Source organism: Cervus elaphus, chromosome 18 (genome assembly GCF_910594005.1).
Source record: "Cervus elaphus chromosome 18, mCerEla1.1, whole genome shotgun sequence".
Taxonomy (NCBI): domain Eukaryota; kingdom Metazoa; phylum Chordata; class Mammalia; order Artiodactyla; family Cervidae; genus Cervus; species Cervus elaphus.
The window spans coordinates 36,748,207-36,774,978 of record NC_057832.1 but is presented as its reverse complement, the minus strand read 5'-3'; the positions used below and the strand labels follow the sequence as shown (position 1 = coordinate 36,774,978).

General features: G+C 39.3%; 1 protein-coding gene across 1 annotated transcript in view; it reads right to left on the bottom strand.

The window, feature by feature from the left end:
• Nucleotides 1-26,772, bottom strand: part of HDAC9 (histone deacetylase 9) — a 986,419-nt gene that overhangs the window by 222,024 nt on the left and 737,623 nt on the right. The window lies entirely within an intron of this gene.

The window sequence follows — 26,772 nt, the reverse complement described above, 5'->3', positions numbered from 1 at the left end:
ATATAATCTATTCATAAATGAGTAATTATATTTGTGAATGTATGAACAGATTTGTGTTAGCTTGAGCTGCCACAACAGAATATACAGACTGGGTGACTTAAACAACAGAAACTTAATTCTTATAGTTTTGTTGACTAAAAATCCAAGATCGTGGTGCCAGCAAGTCCAATTTCTGGTTTCTCTTCCCAGCTTGCAGACGGTGGTCTTCTCTTTATGTCCTGAGATAGCCTTTCCTTAGTGAGTGCACATAGAAAGAGACATATCACTCTCTTCCTCTTCTTATAAGGCCACCCACCCTATTAAATTAGAACCCCACATTTATGACCTCATTTAAACTTACTCACCTCCTAAAAGCGCCATCAAATTCAATCACACTGGGGGTTAGGGATTTAACATACTCACTCAGGGAGATCGCAATTCAGTCCTTAGCAAGGACAGATCCCAAAAGTTTGTTTATAAGACAATTTATAAGCACACTTCCCTAAGACATTGTGTTGCAAACAGTGGTTCAGGGCCATGAGCTGCTAAAATTTGCTACCCAAACCTAGCCACATGTATTTGACATATGACAGTTTAATAAAACTTCCAATGGTAAACAAGGATACTTGACCCATGAACTCTCCCTACAATAATCCCTGTCATTAGAAGACATGCCCAAATCCACTTCCTGTCATTCTCAATGGCAAAAAGTATTTCTTTTCCCCCTATGTCCCTCTTATTGGTTGGAGAGATTGTCAAAAACCATTCCCTATATTTGTGACAGTGTTAAGAAGGTCACCTTCATAAAAGAGCTGGTATCAACTGGGCAAGACTTCCTGACAGTAGGAAGAACTCTAGGTAAGAAAGGATGCTTGACTCCATCCATTGCTTGTGGTTCTTAACAAGGAATGGGACACTTGGCATGGAATGGGATACTGAGGGGCTAGAAAGCAAAGGAAAAGAACAAGAAAACTTCACCTCAGGTGGATATACATCAACAGGATAAAGGAGCTGAGATGGTGACACAATAACAGTAGAAGCAGAGAGCAGAGAGTCTCAGAACTGTAGGAAGACAGATGCTCCAGGATTTGGAAGCTGAAGGTAAAGCTATTAGCAAAGTGGGATAGAGCTGGCTCTGGATATGTAAATCATGTAAATTATAACAGATTAGGTCAGGAAAGGGGAAGTCAATATCAGTGGAGCAGAGAGCGATCCTGCTGACCACACTAGCTGGTTATTATGATCTTGCTAAAAATTCTTAAGGGATGCAAGGCAAATTCTTAAAACCAGAAGTATCATAATTTGAAAAAAATCAATGTGCTTTTATCTTTGTTTTTTCCATGTACCACATTCTCTACTTCCCCTTGGTCTGCCCACCAATTCACTGTCCTGCCTGAAATATCTGTACACAAACACATGTACATGTGCATTATTATGAGGCAGCAGTACATGAGCTCAAAGGGAGATTAGGACTGATGTAAAAGAAATACAAAGAAGCTGATACGCAAAGTAAGATTTTGCATAAACACATATAAAAATTCAGATTTTTGTAGCAAAAGAGGATTTTTTTCCCAAGTTCTTTTACATATTAAAAACTAAGGGCTTCCAGTTCAGGATGGCAGAGTAGAAGAATGTGTACTCATCTTCTTCTGTGAGAGCAGCAAAACTGCAACCAACTGTTGAATAACCATAGACAGGAGGATGCTGAAAGCCACCAAAAAAAAGATACTCTACGTCCCAAGACAAAGAAGCTGCAATGAGATGGTAGGAAGGGCTGTCACAATAAAATCAAATCCCATAGACGATGTGTGCATGACCCACAGACTGAAGAACAATAAAACAAAAGAAGTTCTCCCACTGTTGTGAAGGTTCTGAGCCCCACGTCAGGCTTTCCAGCCTGGGAATCTGACAAAGGGACTAGGAACCCCAGGGAATCTGACCTTGAAGACCAGCGGGATCTGATTACAAGACTTACACAGTCTTGGAGGGCATAAACAAACAAAGAGACTCCAGTCTTGGAGGGCACAAACAAAATCTTGAGTGCACCAAGACTCAGAGGAGAGGAGCAGGGATCCCACAGGAGACTGAACTGAAACTGCCTGCAAGTCTTGGAGGGTCTCCTGTGGAGGTGGGGCTGGCAGGGCTCCCCACAGGGACGTGGGCACTGGCAGCAGCTGTCCGGGAAGTCCAGTCCCCCTTGGTGTAAGCCCTCTTGGAGGTCGCCATTAACCCTACCACAGATCCAGCAGACCCCAGGGCTGGGTCGCCTCAGGCCAAACTACCAGGGAGGGAGCACAACCCCACCCAACAGCAGATAACTGGAGTAAATCTTTACTGAGCAAGGCCTTGCCCACCAGAGCAAGATCCAGTTTTTCCCACCACTAGTCCCTTTCATCAGGAAGATTACACAAGCCTCTTAGCTGCCTCCATCAGAGGGCAAGCAAGAAGGGCTGCTCCATCAGAAGCAGCAAGAAGAACCACAATCCCACAGAGGCCAGAACAAAACTACATTACAGAAAGTTAATTAGGATGAAAAAGGAGAAAGTTACACCCCAGATGAAGGGATAAAACCCCAGAAAGACAACTAAATGAAGTGGAGATAGGCAACCTTCCAGAAAAAGAATTCAGAATAATGATAGTGAAGATGATCCAGGAGCTCAGGAAAAACAATGGACAACATGCAAGAAATGTTTACCAAAGACCTACAAGAACTAAAGAACAAACAGAGATGAATAATACACTGAAAGGAATCAACAGCAGAATAATGAGGCAGGAGAATGGATACATGACCTGGAGGACAGAAAAGTGGAAATCACTGCAGCAGAACAGAATATAGAAAAAAGAATGAAAAGAAATGAAGACAGCCTAAGAGACCTCTGGGACATTAAACACACCAACATTCGCATTATAGGGGTCCCAGAAGGAGAAGAAAGACAGAAGAGACCTGAGAAAATATTTGAAGAAATGTGGCTGAATATTTCCCTAGCATGGGAAAGGAAATAGTCAACCAAGTCCAGGAAGCATAGAGAGTCCTAGGCAGGATAAACCCATAGTAATCAAACTGGCAAAAATTAAAGCCAGAGATAAAATATTAAAAGCAACAAGGGAAGAATGACAAATACAAGGGAACTCCCATCAGGTTATCAGCTTATTTCTTCAACAGAAACGCTACAAGCCAGAGGGGAATGGCATGATATATTAGAAGTGATAAAGAGGAAAAACCTACAACCAAGAATACTCTACCCAGCAAGACTCTCCTTCAGATCTGATGGAGAAATCAAACACTTTCCAGACAAGCAAAAGTGAAGAGAATTCAACACCATCAAACTAGTTTCACAACAAATGCTAAAGGACTTTCTCTAGGCAGAAAACAAAAGAGAAGGAAAAGACCTACAGAAAATAAACCCAGAACAATTAAGAAAATTGGTAATAGGAAAATATATATCAATAATTACCATAAATGTAAATGGACTAAATGCACCAATCAAAAGACATAGACTGGCTTGGCACATGAAAACATGTGCATGTATGCACTTCCACTTACCACATCACTCTGTTTGACCCCCCAAATTGTATGTAATTATTTTATATGTTAGGTTAATCATGTTCCCATTATGTCTTGCAATTGTAATTATCTTTTATTTTTTGTCTGGCTACTGACTGTGAAAACTAATAAACATCCTTTACTATTGTGATTATGTAAAAATTACTCAATATCATTATATCATGATTGGTCAACACAAAAGTAACAGAATTCTGTAGCACTAAAATTTAAAGAAAAATTTTAAAAAGTAATCATGGTGGTCTCAGATTATAATCCTATGTAAGTGATAGCATACTGTTCATACACCCATTTGAATGCAGAGTTCCAAAGAACAGCAAGAGAGATAAGAAAGCCTTCCTCAGTGATCAATGCAAAGAAATAGAGAAAAACAATAGAATGGCAAAGACTAGAGATTTCTTCAAGAAAATTAGAGCTACCAAGGGAACATTTTATGCAAAGATGGGTTCAATAAAGGACAGAAACGGTATAGATCTAGCAGAAGCAGAAGACATTAAGAAGAGGTGGCAAGAATACACATCAGAACTATATAAAAAAGATCTTCACAACCCAGATAATCATGATGGTGTGATCACTCACCTAAAACCAGACATCCTGGAATGTGAAGGCAAGTGGCCTTAGGAAGCATCACTACGAACAAAGCTAGTGGAGGTGACGGAATTCCAGCCAAGCTATTTAAAATCCTAAAAGATGATGCTGTGAAAGTGCTGCACTCAATATGCCAGCAAATTTGGAAAACTCAGCAGTGGCCAGAGGACTAGAAAAGGTCAGTTGTCATTCCAATCCCAAAGAAAGGCAATGCCAAAGAATGCTCAAACTACCGCACAATTGCACTCATCTCCCATGCTAGCAAAGTAATGCTTAAAATTCTCCAAGCCAGGCTTCAACAGTATGTAAACCATGAACTTCCAGATCTTCAAGTTGGATTTAGAAAAGGCAGAGTAACCAGAGATCAAATTACCAACATCTGTTGGATCATCGAAAAACCAAGAGAGTTCCAGGAAGACATCTACTTCTGCTTTACTGACTATGCCAAAGCCTTTGACTGTGTGGATCATAACAAACTGTGGAAAATTCTTCCAAGATATGGGAATACCACACCACCTGATCTGCCTCCTGAGAAATCTGTATTCAGGTCAAGAAGCAACAGTTAGAAATGGACACAGAACAACAGACTGGTTCCAAATAGGAAAAGGAGTATGTCAAGGCTATATATTGCCAGCCTGATTATTTAACTTATATGCAGAGTACATCATGAGAAACACTGGGCCGGATGAAACACAAAGAATCTTGACTATCCTGGAACCAAGATTGCCAGGAGAAATATCAACACCTCAAATATGCAGATGACACCACACTTACGGAAGCAAGTGAAGAAGAACTAATGAGCCTCTTGATGAAAGTCAAAGAGGAGAGTGAAAAATTTGGCTTAAAACTCAACATTCAGAAAACTAAGATCATGGCATCCAGTCCCATCACTTCACGGCAAATAGATGGGGAAACAGTGGAAACAGTGAGAGACCTTATTTTTATGGGCTCCAAAATCACTGTAGATGGTGACTACAGCCATGAAATTAAAAGACACTTGCTCCTTGGAAGAAAAGTTATGACCAACCTAGACAGCATATTAAAAAGCAGAGACATTTCTTTGCCAACAAAGTTCCATCTAGTCAAAGCTATGGTTTTTCCAGTGGTCATGTTTGGATGTGAGAGTTGGACTATAAAGAAAGCTGAGCCCTGTAGAATTGATTCTTTTGAACTGTCGTGTTGGAGAAGACTCTTGAGAGTCCCTTGGACTTCCTGGAGATCCAACCAGTCCATCTTACAGGAAATCAGTCCTGAATATTCACTGGAAGGACTGATGCTGAAGCTGAGATTCCAATACTTTGGCCACCTGATGTAAAGAACTGACTCATTGGAAAAGACCCTGATGCTGGGAAAGACTGAAGGCAGGAGGAGAAGGGGACACCAGAGGATGAGACGGTTGGATGGCATCACCAACTTGATGGACATAACTTTGAGCAAGCTCCGGGAGCTGGTGATGGACAGGGAAGCCTGGTGTGCTGCAGTCCGTGGTGTTGTAAAGAGTCGGACATGACTGAGCGACTGAATTGAGTGACAGCATCAAGTCACTGCCATCACTGCTTCTCTAGGTGAGAGATCAGAGAAGAGACTCTTTCTCCCTGAGACACCCAGGCACAGGGCTTGCTGAATGAGTTACAGTTAGAATATGGTGGCAGTAAGAAATATCCAGAAGCCATCTTTATGGCCTTGAGATACTGGAGAAACACAAACTGAAAAGGTATGATGAGCAGGGGAGATAAGGAATGGTAAGTGAGCACATCTCAAGAGAGAGGAAAAGTGTGTTAGGTCAATTGCCAGCAAGTCTTTGTTGTCATTCACACTTAAGACTTTTGCAGTCAGTTAATGTCTACACCAAACTGTGGGCACCACATTAAAAATTCTATGGAGACGTGTGAAAAGTAAATGCAAGTTCAGAAAGCAGCATTACTAAGATGCTCTTGGGTCTTGGGTGGAAGCCTCCAGATACACAATTCTCCAGGGGTGTGCTACAGGAGAGCCCCTGAAATGGAGTTAAGTATGGTTGGGGTGAAATGAAGTCCACAGCAGAAGCTCAAGAAGATCCCTGCACAAGGAGAGCCGAGGTGAAGCTGATGGTGCCTGCAAACTCTACCACATATTCCATTTTGCATTGAAGTCAGAAACCAAGAGGAATTCAGCTTCTGACCTCAGTTTCAAATGCCAGGAAACCAGGAACCATCAGGTAGACTAGGGAGATTGTCATGGAAACCTGACTATTCAGAGCACAGTGAGTATCCAAGGACCCCATCAGGTCCCTCTCTCTCCCTCATGCACCCAAATGCCACCGTGGGAGGCAGCTGATAGAGCAATTACTAAAGAGACTGAATCCACCAAGAAGTTGATCATGAAGAGACAGAATTTTAAAACTGAAAGGAGGCTGTTCAAACTCAGAGACTGACGTATTATTAATGATGGAGAAGATCAGCGTAATTAGGAGAAAAAAGAGTCTATTTATCACATAAACAAGTAAGCATGGGTAATTCTGTGTCCAGTTTTCAAGGTCAGGAATTTATTTTGTTAGATGACTGGGAAGAGTCTAGCCAGGATCCTGGCAGAATTCTCCATGGGTATGCTGCAAGCTTAGCAAGTGGCTATCACAGTATTTCAGAATGAACGTGCAACCTCCTGTCCGCGCGGCCCCCTCCCCCAAGTTACCTAGAATAGGCAATAAGATTTGCTGATTTTCTATTCTAAAAAGCAATAATATGCTTTCAACTTATATTTCTGACAAGGTAACTAGTGTACAAAACGTGAACGCAGCTGTCGCAGTCTGCTGAGTATCTGTCCACAGAGGTCTTGTTTGACTGCCAGAATTAAACTCCTCCAATCTGGAAATAGTCCTCCCAAAGGTCAAATCACTTTATAAATATGTAGGAGGGTCTGGCCTTAACATGTAGGCACAACTGAGGTTCAGAAATGTTAGGTGAGGCTGACCCACAAAATGTCTTTCTGTGTGAGAAGCTTGGCAAATGTGGTGAGGCAGGATGGACACATGCTTTAGGGGAGAGAACACTACTAGCCTCACCCATAGGGAGATTCGATTATTGGAGGAGGAAGCACAATTCTGAAGACAGCACAGAATCTATCCCTGAGATCCTCCTACCTCTTACTCCCAGGGACTCACATCTATTTAACAGAGTAAAAAGGGGTAAAGTGGTAGAGAGAGTTACAAGAAAAAACAGAAATAGGAAATACATTTTATATTCTGTTTAAAAAAAAAAAGTGAGATCGAAGTAAACACTCTGGTATTAACTTGAAAAATCACAATGTTAAAACACTCTGCTATTAACTTGAAAAATCATAATGTTAAAAGAGGGTAATGCACACATTCTCCACTTAATTATAGAACTCAGAAAATCCAAAACAACCAGGATTGTGAAAACCTCAGAAAAATCAGCAGAGGTCAACAGACCTCACTGATTTAAAAAGAAATAAAAAGAAAGGAAAGAACAGCACGGGGGGGTGGGGTGGGGCAGAAATCCAGCAATTCAGAAGCAGATAACAATTATTCTTACTAGTCATTTTTGAGACTTCTAAAATAATTAGGAAGGTGGTCCCTCTAAGGAGACATGAGCACTAGATACATACCTACTTATAAAAATGTAGCCACAAGATAATACTATTCACATCTGAAAGAAGAACATCATGTTGCAATCTCTCTCATTAGCAGTGAAAAAGAATGAGGGATAATAGGAACTACTGACTCAAACATGACTTACAGAACATGAATTGTAGAAATATGATCTCATTCACTTCAAGTCAAACTAGAATAAAATTCAGGAGACATACAGATAGTAACACAAAGCTAATACAGACATTTCAGGTTTTTAGTTTTACTATTATTATTCATTCCCTTACCCTATATAGTTCTAGTCTTTATTATTTATAAATAATAATGACAACAACAGTAAGAGCTGTCATCACATGACTATAGAATACTTATTAAGAACTGGCCACTGTGGAAAGCTCTTTGCCTGTATTAACTCATACTATCCTTACAACAACCACTGACATAGATGCTATTATTAAGCGGTGTTGTATGTGAAATTCAGAGAGGTTATACAGTTAGCCATTAGTGGAACTGGAATGAGAAGCCAGAAAGAAAAAAAAAAAAAGAAGAAGAATATGAGCTCTTAACTCACACTAATGTTTATTCCAGTCACATAAAAATCTAAAAACTAAACTTTTTTTTTTTAAAGAAAGCAGCTATCATATTTACAGAATCAATGATTTTTCCTAATGAACTAAATCAGCTAGGACCTACGTGAATGTTTTATCTTTAAAGGTACTGAATTTCTATCATATAAAGTTGCTAAAATATTCAAGAAATTCAAATACCCCAAGTTGGATCTGGAGTAGCTGAGCTTTTCTTGAATGTTGTAATTTCCCTGTCATTAAGAGGGGCCTCCCGGGTGGTGCCATGGTCAAGAATTCGCCTGCCAATGCAGGAGACACCAGAGACACAGGTTCTGGAAAACCCTTTAGCAGCGCAGCCTGGCAGGCTAACGTCCATGGGGTGGCAAAGCCATATATACGCAATCTAGAAAGATGGCACTGATAAAATTATCTGCAGGGGAGCAACGGAGACACTGACATAGAGAACAGACTTAGGGACATGGAGTTGGAGGAGGAAGGAGAGGGTGGGGTGCTTGCAGAGAGTAACAGGGAAACAAACATTACCATATGTAAAGCAGATAGCCAATGGAAGTTGCTATATGACTGAGGGAACTCAAACTGGGGCTCTGTAACAACCTAGAGGGGTGGGATGGGGAGGAGGTGGGATGGAGGTTTAAGAGGGAGGGGACATAAATACACCTTTGGCTGATTCATGTTGATGTTTGGCAGAAACCAACACAATACCATCAAGCAATTATCCTTCAATTAAAAATTAATAAATTAAAAATAAAAGACTGAGGGGACAGGTATACTTCTGGTGTCTGTTGGGTAGAAGTCAGGAATTCTGCCAAATGTCTTACAGTGCAACAGGACAGTACAACAAAAATTTATCTGCCAAAATGTCAATAATGTCAAGGTTAAGAAGTCCTAGAAATATTGAGAACCTTATAAATCACAGTGCTGTTTTCTTTATGTGGCTTCTAGAAATCCCAAAGCAAAAGGGATTTGAAAGGGAAAGGGAAAGTAGCTCAGTCATGTCTGATTCTTTGCAAACCCATGGACTGTATAGCTCCAGGCCAGACCTTCTCCAGGGTATCTTCCCAATCCAGGGATTGAACCCTGGTCTCCCACATTGCAGGCGGATTCTTTACAGCTGAGCCACAAGGGAAGCTCAAGAATACTGGAGTGGGTAGCCTATCCCTTCTCCAGTGGATCTTCCCAACCCAGGAATCAAACCGGGTCTCCTGCATTGCAGGCGGATTCTTTACCAACTGAGCTATCAGGGAAGCCCCAAAGTAACTCAGTCATGTCCGACTCTTTGTGACCCCATGGACTATACACAGTCCAAGGAATTCTCTGGGCCAGAACAGTGGAGTGGGTAGCTTTTCCCTTCTCCAGGGAATCTTCCCAACCCAGGGATTTGAAGCAGCTTTTAAAGCAAACAAATATAAACTCTGTGTGTGTGTTTCAAAGTAGGTATGGTAAGCATTCAAACTGAAAATACAATGAACCAGGAATGAGGTTAGCAACATGAAGTATGTGCTGTAGTATCTAGTATCTACTGCTTTTACTGGAGAAGGACCACACATTTGGCTTTGAGAAAGCAAGAAGGACAGGCAAGACGAGAAAGCAGAAATAGAGCTCGGAGACCATGTAGGAGAGGTGAGAGAGGGAAGAGGGGGGTAAACACTTCATATTTTCTTTTTAACTCTGTAAAGCTGTTCTTTGTCTGTGGCTTTTCTCTTTGGAATACAACCAAGAGTAATTTTTATCAATGTTATTCTTTTCCTGAATTTATCCAAATAATTCTGTCCACCGAACTGAATCAACACTAATATAAACTTATTTTTAAGGATTGTTCTGCTCTTTTCAGTTTCTTAAGTTTCACGAATGTCAGTGACAGAGCCAAGGAAAACTTTTCACAGTTCTTCCCATTCTTCTGCTCCCATTTCAACTTATCTTTCCTTAAGATATCAAAGAAAGGGACCACAATTTCTTTTAAGGATTTTGAAAAACAAATAATTATACAGTATCAGTGGCAAAATAAAAGCTTAAGGGACATCATGTGATTATTGGCATCTCTACCAAAATTTTTAAAAGAAGAAAAAACAGACAATTTTGATCTGTTATAAGCCAGATCCATGAGGATGCTCATATGTCCCAGTACATATGGCAGGCTGGAAGTACACGGAAAGCCTGAGGCCTCTGAGAGGCCAGGATTCATTTTGTTGAGTACACATATGAAGTGCTGTTTTGAGTATATCCACCCTTTCAAACGTTCACTTCCTTTGGAATAGATCCTGACATCTGAGAACTCGGTATATCCACTGTTTTCAAAAACACTGTTTTCACAAATTATTTCACTATTAATTAGAAACATGAGTTAAAATGACCAAAAATCCATGATCAAGATTTTGCATGAAATGAAGATGTTTCCTCAATGCCTTGTCTTTATTGAGAAGTTTCTGGGCTTCTGCAGATCTTTTGGTAAGCACCTAGTGGCCTTCAGTTTTTTTCTTTTTTACTGTTTGCTCTGAGAATGGCCATATAAAAATGGACATAAAAAGAAAAGTGACATATGGTGCACCTTATAAATAACTGGAGTCCCAAGTAAGTGACTGTCCACAGAGACATCTGTCACTGGATAATATACACTGTCATGTAATCTATGATTTTAAAAACAACAAAAATAATAGCACTCTTTTCCCTAAAATACTTTTCTCGGTATTAATGGGATTGATGACCACTAGAGACAGATAAAGTCCATGAATAGGGACAAAGCACCAGAAATGAGCCTCGATAAACTGGTATATAAAAGTGATACAGAGTAGGACTAAAGCAGTACCCCTATGTTCTAATGACTCTAGGGGCCAGACTGGTAATGTACATAAAACTTAATGTAAGGTAAGTTGGGAAGGGAGGAAGTTAGGAACAATTTCTCAGTCTTAAATACTGATAAGAATTCACTTAAAAAAATTCACACCCAGACCAAAAAAAAAGAAAAAAACCTATTTGTGTGCTGAACTTGGCTACTGGGTTGCCAGTGCATAACTCCTGTTATTCAGAGTGACTTATATTTTACATAGTTTTAAATTTCTAAGGCAGAAAAGGCAAAAATATATCTCCAGGGAACTTGCTGGATTGATTCCTTCTACGCAGTGATCATACTGTAACTCAAGGCTATTTCTTAGGCTGGGGCACTGGGAGAGGATAACTACACCAGCTGTTTATAGAGGAATCTTACCTCTGTTTGAGACAAAGGCTAGAGCAAAGATGCCCAGGTTAACACTTGAAGTACACATTCAAAATATTCACAGCAGTACAGAATGCACTGTTAAATTTTTTTGAGTAAATATTTCATGGTGAAAGGTATATATAATTCAGCAGTGATTTTAAGTTAATTTAAGGCATATTAATTGCAGCAATGCCTACATACATTTGAAAATGTATCCTCATATTTTTGACACATAATATTTATTCTGTCCATGGATAATATTGTGTGTACATATAAATTCACAGCCTTCTTGTAATGAATAACTCATGGCCATCCAGCAGTTTGTGAACACAAGAACAACTGACCTACATTTAATATATCATTTAGAATAAAGTGGCAAAAATGATGCACACAACCTGATAAAATGAAAAATGCTGATAAATATTAATTTGGGGGGTATCTGAGAGCTGAGGTCACAAGACAAGTAACTCCAACTGTCTAATACAGGTGTAACTGGATTCTTGGGAGGAGAAAAGAGAGAGAGAAAACAAGACAAAAGAAATATTGAAGAGCTTATGGCTGAGAATTTCTCAAATAATGAACTACAGATCCAAAAAATTCAAAGCATAACTAGAAAAAAATAAAATCAATTACATAAACAAATGAAAAATCCATACCTAGACACAACACAGTCAAACTGTTAAAAACTCAACAACAGCAACAAAAAAATTCTTAATTGCAGCCAGAGAAAATAAACACATTATATAAAATTAAACAAAGGTATTAATTAAAATAGATTTCTTAGCAGAAACTATTTTAGATAGAAGACAATGGAATGGTATCAAAGATTTCAAAGAAAAAAAATGTCAAAGCAGAAGAATTGATGCTTTTGAACTGTTGTGTTGGAGAAGATTCTTGAGTGTCCCATGGACTGCAAGGAGATCCAACCAGTCCATCCTAAAGGAAACCAGTCCTGAATATTCATTGGAAGGACTGATGCTGAAGTTGAAACTCCAATACTTTGGCCACCTGATGCAAAGTACTGACTCACTGGAAAAGACCCTGATGCTAGGTAAGATTGAAGGCAGAAGGAGAAGGGGACGACAGAGAATGAGATGGTTGGCATCTCACGCATCAGATGACATCACCGACGCCATGGACATGAGTTTGAGTAAACTCCAGCAGTTGGCAATAGACAGGGAGGCCTGGCATGCTGCAGTCCATGGGGGTCATGAAGAGTCGGACACAACTGACTGAGTGAACAACAACAAAAGAAGGCAGAAAAAGAGAGAAAATGAAAAAAAACAAAAATAAAAAACTTCCCAAAACAAAGAACTAAAACCAAGGTGGGGGCTTCCCTGGTGGCTCAGTGGTAAAGAATCCACCTGCCAATGCAAGAGATGCAGTAGATGCAGGTTGGATTCCTGGACCAGGAAGATCCCCTGGAGAAGGAAGTGGCAACCATTTCAATATTCTTGCCTGGAAAATTCCACCGACAGAAGAGCCTGGAGGTCTACAGTCCATGAGGTTGCAAAGAGTCTGACATGACTGAACAAATGAGCACCCCTCAAAGATCCCACAATCTGTGGAGTAGCTGAGCCCCTGCACAGCTACTGAGCCTGTGCTTAAAAGCCTGACAGCTGCAACTCCTGAAGCCCAGGTGCCCTAGAGCCAGTGCTCCACAGAGAAGAGGCCCCCTCAATGAGAAGTCTGCACACCACAACAAAGAGGAAAGCCCATGCAGGAATGAAGACCTTGTGCAGCCAAACATAAATGAAGAATTTAAAAAAAAAAAAACCAAGATGGGACAAATATAAAACTAACAAGATGGTAGATTTAAATTCAACAATGTCAAGAACCACTGGTCTAGAATTGCTACTGAAAGTATGGCCCATGGAACCATGGGTGGTCCACAGTGTGTTTACAGTCCACAAGATAAATACAAGCAAGCATTTAGAAAATTTTGTGGCAATCCATTTAAAATAATTCTGTATCTGTTGAATCTAATAAAAAATAATTTATTTTGCATATTTTTTGTATCTCAATTTTAGTAATTCTTTTCTAATGCAGTCTACAAAGCATAAGCAAACAAAATCTTTCATCACCAGATGGTAATTTGAGAAGCACTGATGTCAAAGAGAAAGAACTTTTCCTTCCAAACTGTACAAAGAAGGAGTTCTATTTGGGTAAGAGAGGAAGAAAGAAAAGGTGAAGCTGGAGGTGAAATGAGGAATGTGTTAGAAGTTTTATTTATAAATTAGCCATATCAAGAGAAGTTGTCCTAAGAGAGAATGACTACCAATAATTGTCTAAGCATTACACCGTAGTTTGTACCTAGAGGTTTCCACAACCTCAGGATTTGGAAAATTGTCAGAACTTGTAATAAGCTTTTTAACAGACACTCCAAGGAACCAGGTTTAGGACAAAGTCAATCTACCTTATATTCCATTTTTTTAGGTGGTAGCTTTGGTTTAGGTATCATCAATGTTTAGTACAATAACACTTCATTTATTTTTGTTAACTTTAAAGCTAGAGATGTTGAAAGCCATCATTTCCACTTACAAGTTGTTCAAACCCAGAAAAGTTCCTTAACCATTCCAAGCCTTAAGAAAAATGGATATAATATTACCTTCCACCTTTATTAGTGTTAAATTTACCAATGCATGTAAAGTGCTTACCACAGTGCAACACATTAATGAAAGTAGCAAGCTCTTAGAAAATACTAACAAAGAAAAAATAAATTCCAGAGTTTTATTCCAAAATTACTTTCTATTCTGCAGCACATCAAATATATATGTGTGTGTGTATATATATATATTTAGCTACATATGGATCTAGTTCAACTAGAGTTTCCTGAGTGAATGTGGGTCTTTTCCAAGCACATTCAGCATAATTCAGTCATTGGCACCCAAAACAAAGCTCAGGCTCTGAAAAGCTGCACATGACAGAAATGAAGCTACCTGTAATGAAAGTGGATGTGAAAGTATTTAAAAAGGAAAGAGAATAACTTAGAAGAAGAGGAATTTAGGAACAGTCTCCTATATATAATCTAGCCTGTTGATTCCTTTCGGAAATATTTCCAGAGTTAAATGTAATACCTTTGTGCCCATTAACAACAGGTTTCATATGCACTCTGCATGGTTAATGTGGGGCATGGTTCCTCCGTGGATGCCTTGAGTATTTCCCCTTGAAAGTTGGAAATCAAAGCTCCTCAGACAATACTAAGCAGTTTAGTAAGTGCTTGCTGCTATGCTATGCTGCTGCTAGGGCCACAGGGCATTTCTGAATAATTGAGTTTAACTTAAATAATGATCAGATGCCCCTAGAAACCTCCTGACAGACACCAGACTCAACAAAGAAACTGAGATTATTTTCATCACCGTACTCATTCTGTGCCACTTTAGGCATGTCATATTAGAGCTTAACTGTAAAAGAAATTAAACACCTATTCAACTTTTGCGTCACATCAGGTAAAGTGAACTTTTTAAGTGAATCTATTGTGGAACCAGATAGTTCTGCTTACAGCACTTTGGAAACTTAGAAATTATCAAATATTTTAAAGTCACTGAAATTGTTTCAAGGCATGATTTAGTTTCTAAGACATTTTAGCTTTAACTATTAATACATAATTAGTTTAAAACTTTACATTACATACAATAGCATCTGCAAGTCAAATTCCGTATTTGTTAATTTGGGGAATAGAATAATTACCTTTACCCACGTAAGAGATATTTGAAAATGTTCACATTTTTCTATCATTGAGGCTCCACACTTACAACTAGAACTGAAAATTCCAGTAGATATTTTGTTTCTGGAAATACTGATAGTGGGGGTGGGAGAAGGAAAGATTCAGAGAGAAAAAACCCTAATTTATTAGTAGATTTGGTGCAAGACATAGTAAAATCAAATTTATTATTCAAAGAAAGCAAAAGTAAGTATCTTTGGTCAGCATCTGAAGAAAGACACATGGGGCAGTAGGGGTACCAGCTAAGTGTTGGTCACCTTGTTATACATTATACAACATAACTCAGTTTATTCCCCAGTGGACTGACACAGACATAAACTCTAAAAGATTGTCTTTATTGTTTCTCGTGTAGCTTCTCTTAATGATACACCAGAAAAGCTAGTATTAAGTGCCATGAATACAGGGCTTGTTGTGTTTAGTCACTATGTCGTGTCCAATTCTTTGAGACCCCATGGAATATAACCCATCAGGCCCCTCTGTCCATGGGATTTCCCGGGTAAGAATACTGGAGTGGGTTGCTATTTCCTCCTCCAGGGGATCTTCCCCAAACAGGGACTAAACCCGCATACTCTTGCACCTTCTGCACTGGGATGCAGATTATTTACCACTGAGCCACCTGGGAAGCCCCAAGGAGACACACTGCTTCTTGAAGCCTTCATCAACCATATCACCAAGTATGTCATATTTGTCCCCAAGGAAAAAGATAAAGCAAATTTCATTAATTGCCTCTACTTTAAAAAAAGTAAAGAAATTAAAACAGAAAAATAAAATGATTCATCCAATCATGGATCTTATCACTCAAACTACAGTCCATGGGTCAGCAGCACTGACATCACATGGGTGTTTGTGAAAAATGCAGAATCTCAGGCTACATTCAGTTCTGCTGAACCAGAATCTATATCTCAGAGTCAGAGAAACACTTTCAAGTTGGGACAGTGTGGAGATTTGAATCCAAAAATTCCAATTTCTAAACCAAGGTTATCTGCCTATGTGCTTCGTCACAAGGGCTCCTAAAAAACAATGGATTCATGTCACTGTATAGCATAAACCACCACAATATTATAAAGCAATTCACCTCCAATTAAAATAAATAAATTAAAACAAAACAAAACAATGGCCTCCCCTCCCTTACTAGTCTTCCTACAGAGCCAGGAATCTAATGGTAGACCATCAGTTGGGTAGGTAGGTGCATCCTGTGAGACCGCAGGGTTTCAGAGCTTTGAAGAAGCATTTAAATCACACCCTTGACACAGCCAACAGCCTATTTATTCCCTGCAAAACCAGAACTAATTAGGGCTGTCAAATAACTCCCCGTCAAAGTGGGGAAGTGGCCACTCTCTAGTCACAGCTGTCATTGATAATCTCCATTATTATATTTCGTCCTCTCAATAACATGATGAGAGAGGCTTCATTATCCCTATTTTACATATGAACAAACTGAGACTCACATGAGTGAAGTAATTATTAGCAGAGACTTCTATTGTTGGTTTCTCTGACTCTAGGACTGGGCATAAGGACACATTCCCTAAAATCATAAACCCTCTCTGGGAGAGTTCTACAGTCACTTAGATAGCAACATTTCAGAACCTCTTAAAAGTCCATGGTAAATTTGGGTGACCATTGCTTTTTTCCTCCTACAGGATCATGATAAGGGACGTATTTCTGGGTTAAGGAACTGCCACATTCTTTATTGGATTCTTCCTCATTTGGCTCTGCAGCCTGTAGTGATGGGTGTTCTCCCTTCTCCTGTGTGATACAACATGCCAGCTCTTCAAATGTACATATTAACTTCATGTTACATGTTCTGCTGAAACCCTGAGACCTTTGAAATGGAGCTGGGATGGATTTATGATAACAGTGGGTGGATGAACCCACATGCTTTATATTTTTTGTTCAACACTGGGAGGAACACATGAATGACAGCCCATTCCCTTGGGATCCCTTGTAGATTATAATGCCCACACCTTAGCTTCTTTAGTCATGGTGAGATGAAAAAGAAATAGAACAGCTATGGGGAGGACCTTCAGATTCCAAGGAAAACCATGGATATGATGAATGAATACTGTGACCAATATTCCATATGGAAAGAAGGCGTGAACTATCAATGCAGCAGCTGAAGGGAGATCCCGGGGCGGGCTGTGTACATTAATGCTCTGCTACAAACCCCCTCCCAGTATAACAACTGCTTTCTGACAGCTCTAATGACCTTAGAGGTGCAATTTTTAGTCATTCTTCATTGTCAGAAAAAAATCTCTCTTTGCTATTTACATGCCAATAACAAGCACAGTAACCTGTTTGTTGTGGCAAAGTGCTACCTCTTGAGACTCAGGATCTTCAGTTAAGATACTGGTGGACTAAAGGATGTGATAAATAATACATGGATTCCTGTGGGTTATGTGGTCAGTGAAGGAATGTCAGAGTTCCCATTGTTGTTATGCACAATTTCAGCAACCTGCTGGTCAGCCCTACCAAGATTGAGAGTTGAATAACGTCATTTCCGTATTTTCCTACTGCTCTTTCATTTAATCTGATGTACATACTGTGTAAAGGGTATTAAATAATCAGCTGACCTTTTTTTCCCACCAAACAATGAATGTTGGAATCCTGTTTCTACCCAAAGCAACTTCATAAAATGAACCCTGACTCAGACCAGTATGTAAAATGAGATTCTCTCTAACCTGCTCCACAGTGGTCTGCTCCAAGTGCAGAGATTCTTCAGTGTTCTAGTTAGGATTGAAATGCTGTATACAGCTACATAACTTTTTACCCCAAATTAATGACCTTTGAGTTCATAGGTTTAATACTTTATAGGAACTTTAATAAAAAATAGAATGTTCTTGGCAAAAGAAACAATTTTGCTTTTCTTATGGTTAGGGACATTCTCATTTGGGAAAGGAGTGCTGACAATCATAGGAGTTTGGAATGACGGTGAGGTGTGTGCACACAGAACTGAGGTTAAGAGCTTGGAATCATGAGATTTGTACTTTACCACCTACTAACAGAGTGACCTGAACAAGTTACCTACCTCTCTGGGCTTCGGTTTCCTTCTCTAAGAATACAAAAATACTGCAGGTACACAGTATTAAGACTCCTGAGGCTGAAGGATCACACTTCAGAACGGTATAGAATCACTTTGAGGAGTGTTTACAGATTGTCATAAAAGATAACAATGTATCCACAGTGAATATTAATTAGAGACCACAAAAATCATATTATTTACCTAACCCTAATTAAACTTAAAAGCTTTTGCACAGCAAAGGAAATCATAGGCAAAATGAAAAGACAACTGTCAGAATGGGAGAAAATACTTTCAAATGAAGCAACTGACAAAGGAATAGTCTCTAAAATATACAAATAGATCATACAGCTCAATATCAAGAAAACAAAACAACCCAATCAAAAAATGAGCAGAAGATCTAAATAGACATTTCTCCAAAGAAGTCATACAGATGAAAGGATGACATACAGACCAACACATGAAAGGATGCTTAATGTCACTAATTACTAAAGAAATGCGAATCAAAATTACAATGAGATATCACCTCATACTGGTAAGGGTGGTCATTAGCCCAGAATCCACAAACAATAAATACTGGAGAGGGTGTGGAGAAAAGGGAACGCTTTTGCATGGGCAGTGGGAATGTAAATTGTCAGAGACACTATCAAGAATAGTATGGAGGTGCCTTAAAAAACTAAGAACAGAACTACCATGTGACCCAGCAATCCCACTACTAGACATACACCCAGAAAATAACGTAATTCAAAACGACACATGCACCCCAGTGTTCACTGCAGCACTATTTACGATTACCAGGACATGGAAGCAACCTAAACGTTCATCAACAGAGGGGTGGATAAAGAAATGTGGTGCACATGCACAATGGACTATTACTCAGTCACAAAAAGGAATGTTTATTTATTTATTTATTTATTTTATTTATTTATTTATCCCCCCCTCCCCAGTGTTGTAGTTCCAAGGGTAAAAAACACATGTGTAAAGCTTTGATGATAGCATTTTTTAACTCTCATTTTGACAACAGAAGAACTTTAATAGTTTTGTTACAGTCATTTTTACTTTAAAAAAGAAAATGAAAATGAAATTTCAAAATGCATTCCTTAATGTCAAAGCAATCAAAAGAATTTAATCACAGATGGAATGCTACAGTTAAGTGAATTAAGGAGGAAGTTAAGGTTTTCATTTCCAATTTTCCTCTTCCCTGCAATGGACATCAGGCAATTAAAGATTCTATAGAACTTTACAGTTTGCAGTAACATAGAGTAATGTATATATCTATCTGGAGGGGGGAAGGGGTTGTTGTCTACTTCCTTGCAACTATTATTGGGTATACATAATTAGCATGATCTATGCAATACTGCAAACTTTCTTTGTTATTTACAAAGAATTCCCTGGCTTGCATAATATCTTGGACTATATTTTCCAAGACTAGGGCAACATGATCTTTTTGTGGAATCCACAACATGAAACAAAATTCTCAAAACAATTTCATGAAGGCCGCTTATCTGTTTTACTTTTTCCAGGTGCCCTGGGGTGTTCCTGCTAGTATCATTTGCATCAAGTTTAAAGCTAATGAAAATCCAAGTACAATGAGAAAGAGAGATGGGGAAAGAGAGATTTCTAATCAGGGTGGATCCTCTTGTGCTGGAGGGAAGAGGACTGTGATGCATCTTTGATAGCAGCGGTGGAGGAAATGAAACACTGACTGCAAGCCAGGTTAGACCTGAGCATTAATATGAGGGAAATCAACATTATCAGGATTACTGCATGTGAGAAACAGATGCTATTCTCACCTTTTTCTGCAAATGTAACAAAAGGCACCGTACATGCTGGGGACACCTAGGTGGGAATAACACATGATGTGTAATTAAGAGGAAGGGGGCTCCTGCATCATTATCAAAATTCCAGGAATATCCAAATTTTGGCATCAGCATTAGTTTTTTTTTTAGCTTTTTTTTTTTCCTGAAGAAAAAAAATTCCTTACTAATCAACAACTACTTAATGCATTTGTCAAAAATATGATGTGTTAGGAGAGCCTCAACAGGTAAGGCCTGGATGCCTCCTCCAGCTCCACACTCATAGCCCACCCCAACAAACACACAGACTCACCCAAAACATGTTCATTCCTCACTGTTCTTGAGTATTTGTCTTACAACTGCTCAAGTGACCCCCACACCCCTCTTTCTTTTCAGTTCTGGAAGTTCCCGCCTCTGTGTTCCCACAGCACATTTATCCAAACCAGTCCAGTGGAAAGGCTAAGAGCAATGGGAAAAGCAGTCTTGTCTTCTTAGTCTGCATTCCTGCTCCTTGTCTAATCACTGACAACTAGCCTTATCTTATTTTTCCTGCCCTTTACTCCTTTTATGAAGGCATACTTCATGCCTTTTAAAATACTGTTTTTCTCTTTTTGGTTTGTTTCAAAGATGACAACTGTAAACAGCAGGAGAAAAATTAACCAAATCTTTCTACTACACTGAATTTAACTATACGTCCACACATTTGCTCATAAAGTAAATCATTCCTTGATATTATAATACAACAGAGAAAGTCAGAGTTGTCTTTGAAAGATGTGTCACTGGAATTTTTTACTGTCATTGGGTGGATAAATGTGGAGAACCAATGAGGTATAATAAATGGGGAAATAATTTGAAGTTATAAATGTGGTAAAAATAATAGAATTTTCTTCTTAAAATATGCACACATACATATTATTTTCATATATGCAAATTTTATATATCAGAGGGGATAGCTTACATTTTTAATCTGAGAGAGTGAAAGAAAATCTGACACGATTCATCCAAACTTGCCTCCTCTACAGGGAACATAGTTAATATATAACTAAAATGTCTGCTGAAAACCTCTGAGCAACTGAAATGAGCCTAAAATTACCTCTACACCATCACCTAATCCTTCTCCCTATTTCCTCCTCCCCAAATCACAAAAAAATTGACATCCATAAACCTCTCAGGGTGTCAGATCTAGGTGTAATCAAATAGAATATGGATGGAAAAAGTTTGTAATAAAAAGCCAGCATTGCATTCGAGGACTAACTGAGCTGCCGCTGGAGAAGGTGCCTACATGAAACCTCCCAGAACCTTTGGGCACATCTTTGACCAGTTAGGCAGGCCCCCGTGCTCTGCAATTCCTCATTCCTCCTGGGGAATTGTTCTGCCTCTTCCCTGGCTCCTCCTCCTCCCATCAAGGGTCTGACACTGCCCATTGACCACGTTTATTTTTCTGGCTTTTGGCACTAGGAGCTGGTCTGCTGTAGGATAAAAGTGGAATTCTCTGCTGTCTGCAGGGCTTTCCCCAGGGAGTAGAGCATGAAACCCAAACTTATATATAAAATCATATCCTGTTTGCAAACATCATATTCCCTTTGCTTCTCACTAATCTGGTCCTGTAAACCCCAGCACAGCTTGAGAGCCCATTCCTCATCTAAACAAATGCCATAAGCCCCTTTATACTTTTACAACCATGTCAAAAAATAATATTGCCTGCCAATAGTGATGTGATTGGAGTTGCCTCCTCCGAGCCATAAAAGAAGTGCCGAGTCTGTTATCAATTTCTCTAAGTGTATCAGGGGAATTATGGGTCGATTCAGTTCCAAGTTATAAATGACAACTCAAAAGCCGCAGAAGTGTTTGAAGCTGGGAGCTGATGACGACATTATCATAAAAGCCTGCTCGTCCTTGCTTTTGTGGTTTTTTTTTTTTTTTTTTTTTTTGTGGCCTATCAAGTGAAGAGGGAAAAATAAGGCTGAGAAATGACTTCAAGATTTCTTCACACAGCAGCAGGTCAGATGGCCAGGAAAATGATCACTATTTTTAGTGAAATACCCTGAGGAGTGAGAACTAAAGTGGTCCGGCACTGGCTTTTGTTTCCAGAGTCCCTTAATTATCTGTTTCACTGTATGATGACCAAGGCCTGGGGTTTGGTAAAATGCTCTTTTCAATTGGTGCATTTTCCTATAGTGCAATCACACAGTAATCAGAAGTGAGTCATGCTGTAGTAACGAAACAAAATGAGAACCAAACACAAAGGAATTCTGAGACCTTGAGATCGTTGTTCAAAACACCATTCTGGAGAGTACACTTTAAAGTGCCTTAGATACCACTCACCCATTGAACTACCCGAGCAAATAATCACAGGCCATTCTATAGGAAAATCAAATAAGTAGTAGAGATTTTTTTAACTTCATAATGCCCCAGGTAGGCCCCTCAAAAGTCAAGTAATTCATCAGCATTCAGTAGGTACAAATTAAACCCATCTAGTAGCAAGGTATACATTCTAGGTAACTGCAGTTTATCTTAACAATTGGGGAGTATTAAGTGTTTTGGAATTTAAACCAATGGGTTCATCTTAGATAATATGAACCAGAAGGGTGCCTTAAGACAAAAGCAATTTCAGTGCTTCCAAAGCTTGCTAGGGTGCCCCCATGTTGCTGCCAAGCTGGCCCACTCCAAGTTCATACTGGGTATCTTTTGTATACTTAAGATGTCTTGGACTGTCCTGGAGGTAAAAATTAATACAAATCCATAGGACCCAGTTTCTCTTAGGACTTATATCAAAACCAAAGATCTCAGGAGTCTAAGATGGTCTAAGAAGACAATAAGGTTCCTAAAAGAAACAAAAACACTGAATCAAGCTAGTTCTCTAGCATCAACGAGTGTAGATGTACACAGCACAACACCTACACGCACACACACTCACCTAGACCTACGTAAACACTACCAGAAGACCTATAGGCCAACTTTATAAAAAGAGATGCCTCTCTCAAGCCCTTCCCAGCAATGATGGAGTCCAACTAATCGAATCTTACTCTTCCTGCTTCTGCTTGTCCAAGCTAGATTTATCTACCACCCTCACTGCCACTATACTCATTACATCAGTGCTAATCTATGACACCCACTGTACCAAAGCAGCAGTCTCTGTTCATTCCTTGGGCACCTTAAGAGTTTACTAGAGCAGCTCTTGCTAAAGAATAAGATGTGTCGGTGGTATGGGTTCAGCATAGCTGAGTAGATGTACTTGGTGTTCAAGGGACAGTGAGCCACAGGCACAGCAGAGGACAAGCTTGAGAAGTGGATCCTAGAGAGCTATCCTCACTTCAACTCTGGGTCATGAATTAAACATACTTGTAAATGAGTGGGGGTTTGATGACCACCACTCTCTAACAGCTTTGATTTCCTCCCGATCATCAAATCCACAGAGCAGTCATTAGCTTTGTTTCACTCTCTGCCTCTTTTGCAGATAATCAGCCATTCTCCTCAAACAGTCACTTGGGATGTCAGAACATAAATGCAAAAGCCAAAGAGACCCATTCAAAAAGTCAGCTAATTTTCTGCTTTCTAGAATGGCTTTGCAAGCTCCTGGCTCCACAGGAGGTTTGAGAAAAATGAGCAAGGATTAATGTTGGATGGCGACTGTCCTGTGCTGGGAGTCAAGGTATGAAGCTCATGGCGAGCTGCCACCAAGGGGACCACACTGCACTAGCCGCACAGCCGTGCTGCTGGGCTCCAGGGACCATGGCTGGTCTGCTGAAGATGAAAGCTTTGAAGGCCCTAAGCTGCATGTCAACCTCATAGTGCAAGCCTTTTATATGTGACTTCAGGAAAATAACTTCCTTATATATTAAGTTTTAAATAATAAATTTATTTTTATTATTCTGTTTATCAAAGGAGAAACAACTTCTTTGAGCCTTCAGGTTCTTATCGGCAAAATGGTATTAATAATAATGACAATTTTATAAAGTTGTTATAAACCTCAGTTGTACGCCGGTAAACTGTAATGTCCAAATGGACATTGGTTATAGTTGCCATTCTTACTTCTACAAGGCAGGGTCACAGGTGAAGGAATAGCAAGATTATCCTTGCTTAATCGAGCATCACTGAAATGACAGAATTAGTGGAAAACATATGGGATTTCCCTGGGTAAAATTTAGTCATAGAAAAATAATTGCCTAAGATATACACAGGACTAGTTGTGTTTTTTTTTTTCTTCAATTATCTAAAAAATTTAACAGACTTAAATTCCTAAATTCTTGGAAACCTGATCTAGAATTATTTTGGCCTATCTTGATTTAGCACTCAGTTCTATAGGATGAGGGCTTTCCTGGTGGCTCAGACATTAAAGAATCCACCTGCAATGCAGGAGACCTGGGTTCAATCCCCGGGTTGGGAAGATCTCTTAGAGAAGGGAACCGCTACCCACTCCAGTATTCTGGCCTGGAGAATTCCATGGACTATACAGTCCATGGGGTCACAAAGAGTCAGACACGACTGAGCGACTTTCAGTTTTCACTTTCTATAGGATTATGGCTTATTATTGGTAAGGGTTAACTTTAAGTAGACCATAGGTTATAGGGTATGCTTTAATGACCCACAAAAATGTCACCGTTTTTCCTCATACACTGTCAGACTCGAACAAATGTGTCTTTGAAATATGGTATAAATATCCTGGATCAAAAAGGCTTCATTAGGGAGGGGGGATCGGGATGTGGAATACATGTAACTCCATGGCTGATTCATGTCAATGTATGACAAAACCCACTACAATATTGTAAAGTAATTAGCTTCCAACTAATAAAAATAAATGAAAAAAAAAAAGGCTTCATTAATTACTGAAGACAAAAAGATCTGAGGAGGTTCACAAACAAAACGTCCCACAATGCAAAGTGCTTTGTAAAGTTTACGCCATTTTCTCCAGGAATGTAATGTATCTGCATACTCAGTGTAACTACTGAAAACTGAAATCTGCTATAACACTATGTTAAACCCTTTTGTATTACCTTTTCTCCAGCAATATAAATGTCTAGCAAATCAGCTTCACACAGGAACCTGCAGTGCTCAGGGTCCGACATTTGGATTACTTAGGTATTTTCACAATCTTGAGATTCTTAATAATTTCTGGACAGGGGTATTTGTATTTTCACGTGGCACTGAGCCCTACAAATCATCTGGCCAATCCTGAAGTCCAGAATAACTTTTATACTGAGAAACAGGCTTAAGCACAACTGACCAAATAAATCAAAAAATATATTTCTGAAGTTTTTGTTATTTAAAAGCAGTCAACAGAAACAATTCCATTTACCACTGCATCAAAAAGAATAAAATATCTAGGAATAAACCTAGCAAAGGAGGTGAAAGACCTATACTCACAAGATGAGTATTTTAAAAGAAACAAGATGACACAGATGAAGGGATTAGACCATGTTCTTACACTGGAATAATCAATATCATGAAAATGACTATACAACCCAAAGCAATCTACAGATTCAATGCAATATCTATTAAGTTATCAATGCTATTTTTCACAGAATTAGATTTTAAAAACTGTAGAAAAGATTTGCACGAAAGACCACAAATAGCCAAAGCAATCCTGAGAAAGAAAAATGGAGCTGGAGGAAATAGGCTCCTTGATGGCAGACTATACCACAGAGCTACAGGAGCAAAGCAGTTAAGTGCTGACATGAAGAAAGAAAGAAATGTCAAAGAACGGGACACAAAGTCCAGAGATACACCCAGGCACCTACGGTCATCTAGTCTTTGACAAAGGCAAGAACATACAATGGAGAAAAGACAGTCTCTTCAATAAGTGGTGCTGGAAAAACTGGACAGCTACATGTAAAAGAGTGAAGTTAGAACACCCCCTAACACCAAACACAAAGATAAGCTCAAAGTGGATTGAAGACCTAAATGTAAGGCTGGATACTATAAAAGTCTCAGAGGAAAACACAGGCAGAATACTTTCTGACATAAATTACAACACATCTTTTTTGATCCACCTCCTAAAGTAATGAAAACAAAAACAAAATTAAACAAATGGGATCTAATAAAATTTAAAAGCTTTTGCATAGCAAAGGATACCATAAACAAAACAAACAGCCCTAAAATGGCACAAAATAATAGCACACAAAGCAAAACCAACAGGGATTAATTTCCAAAATAGCTCATGCAGCTCAATATTTAAAAAAACAAAAAACAATCCAATCAAAAAATGGGCAGAACACCTAAATAGACATTTCTCCAAAGAAGACATACCGATGGCCAAAAAAGCACATGGAAAGATGCTCAACATTGTTAATTATTAGAGAAATGCAAATCAAAACTACAGTGAGGCATTCCTTCACACCAGTCAGAATGGCTACCATCAAAAAGATCTACAAACAACAAATGCTGGAGAGGAGTGGAGAAAAGAGAAGCAAGAGTACCATTGGTGGGAATGTGAACTGGTACAACCCTTATTCTAAAAGATACCTGCACCCTAAGGTTCACGGCAGCACCACTTACAGTAGCCCAGACATGGAAGCAACTTACATGTCCATCAACAGAGGAGTGGATGTTAAGAGATACAGTACATACATACAAGGGACTATTGTTGTTTAGTCGCTAAGTCATGTCTGACTCTCTTGCATCCCCATGGACTGTAGCCCGCTAGGCTCCTCTGTCCATGGGATTTCCCAGGCAAGAATACTGGAGTGGGCTTCCATTTCCATCTCCAGGGGATATTCCTGACCCAGGGATCAAACCCATGTC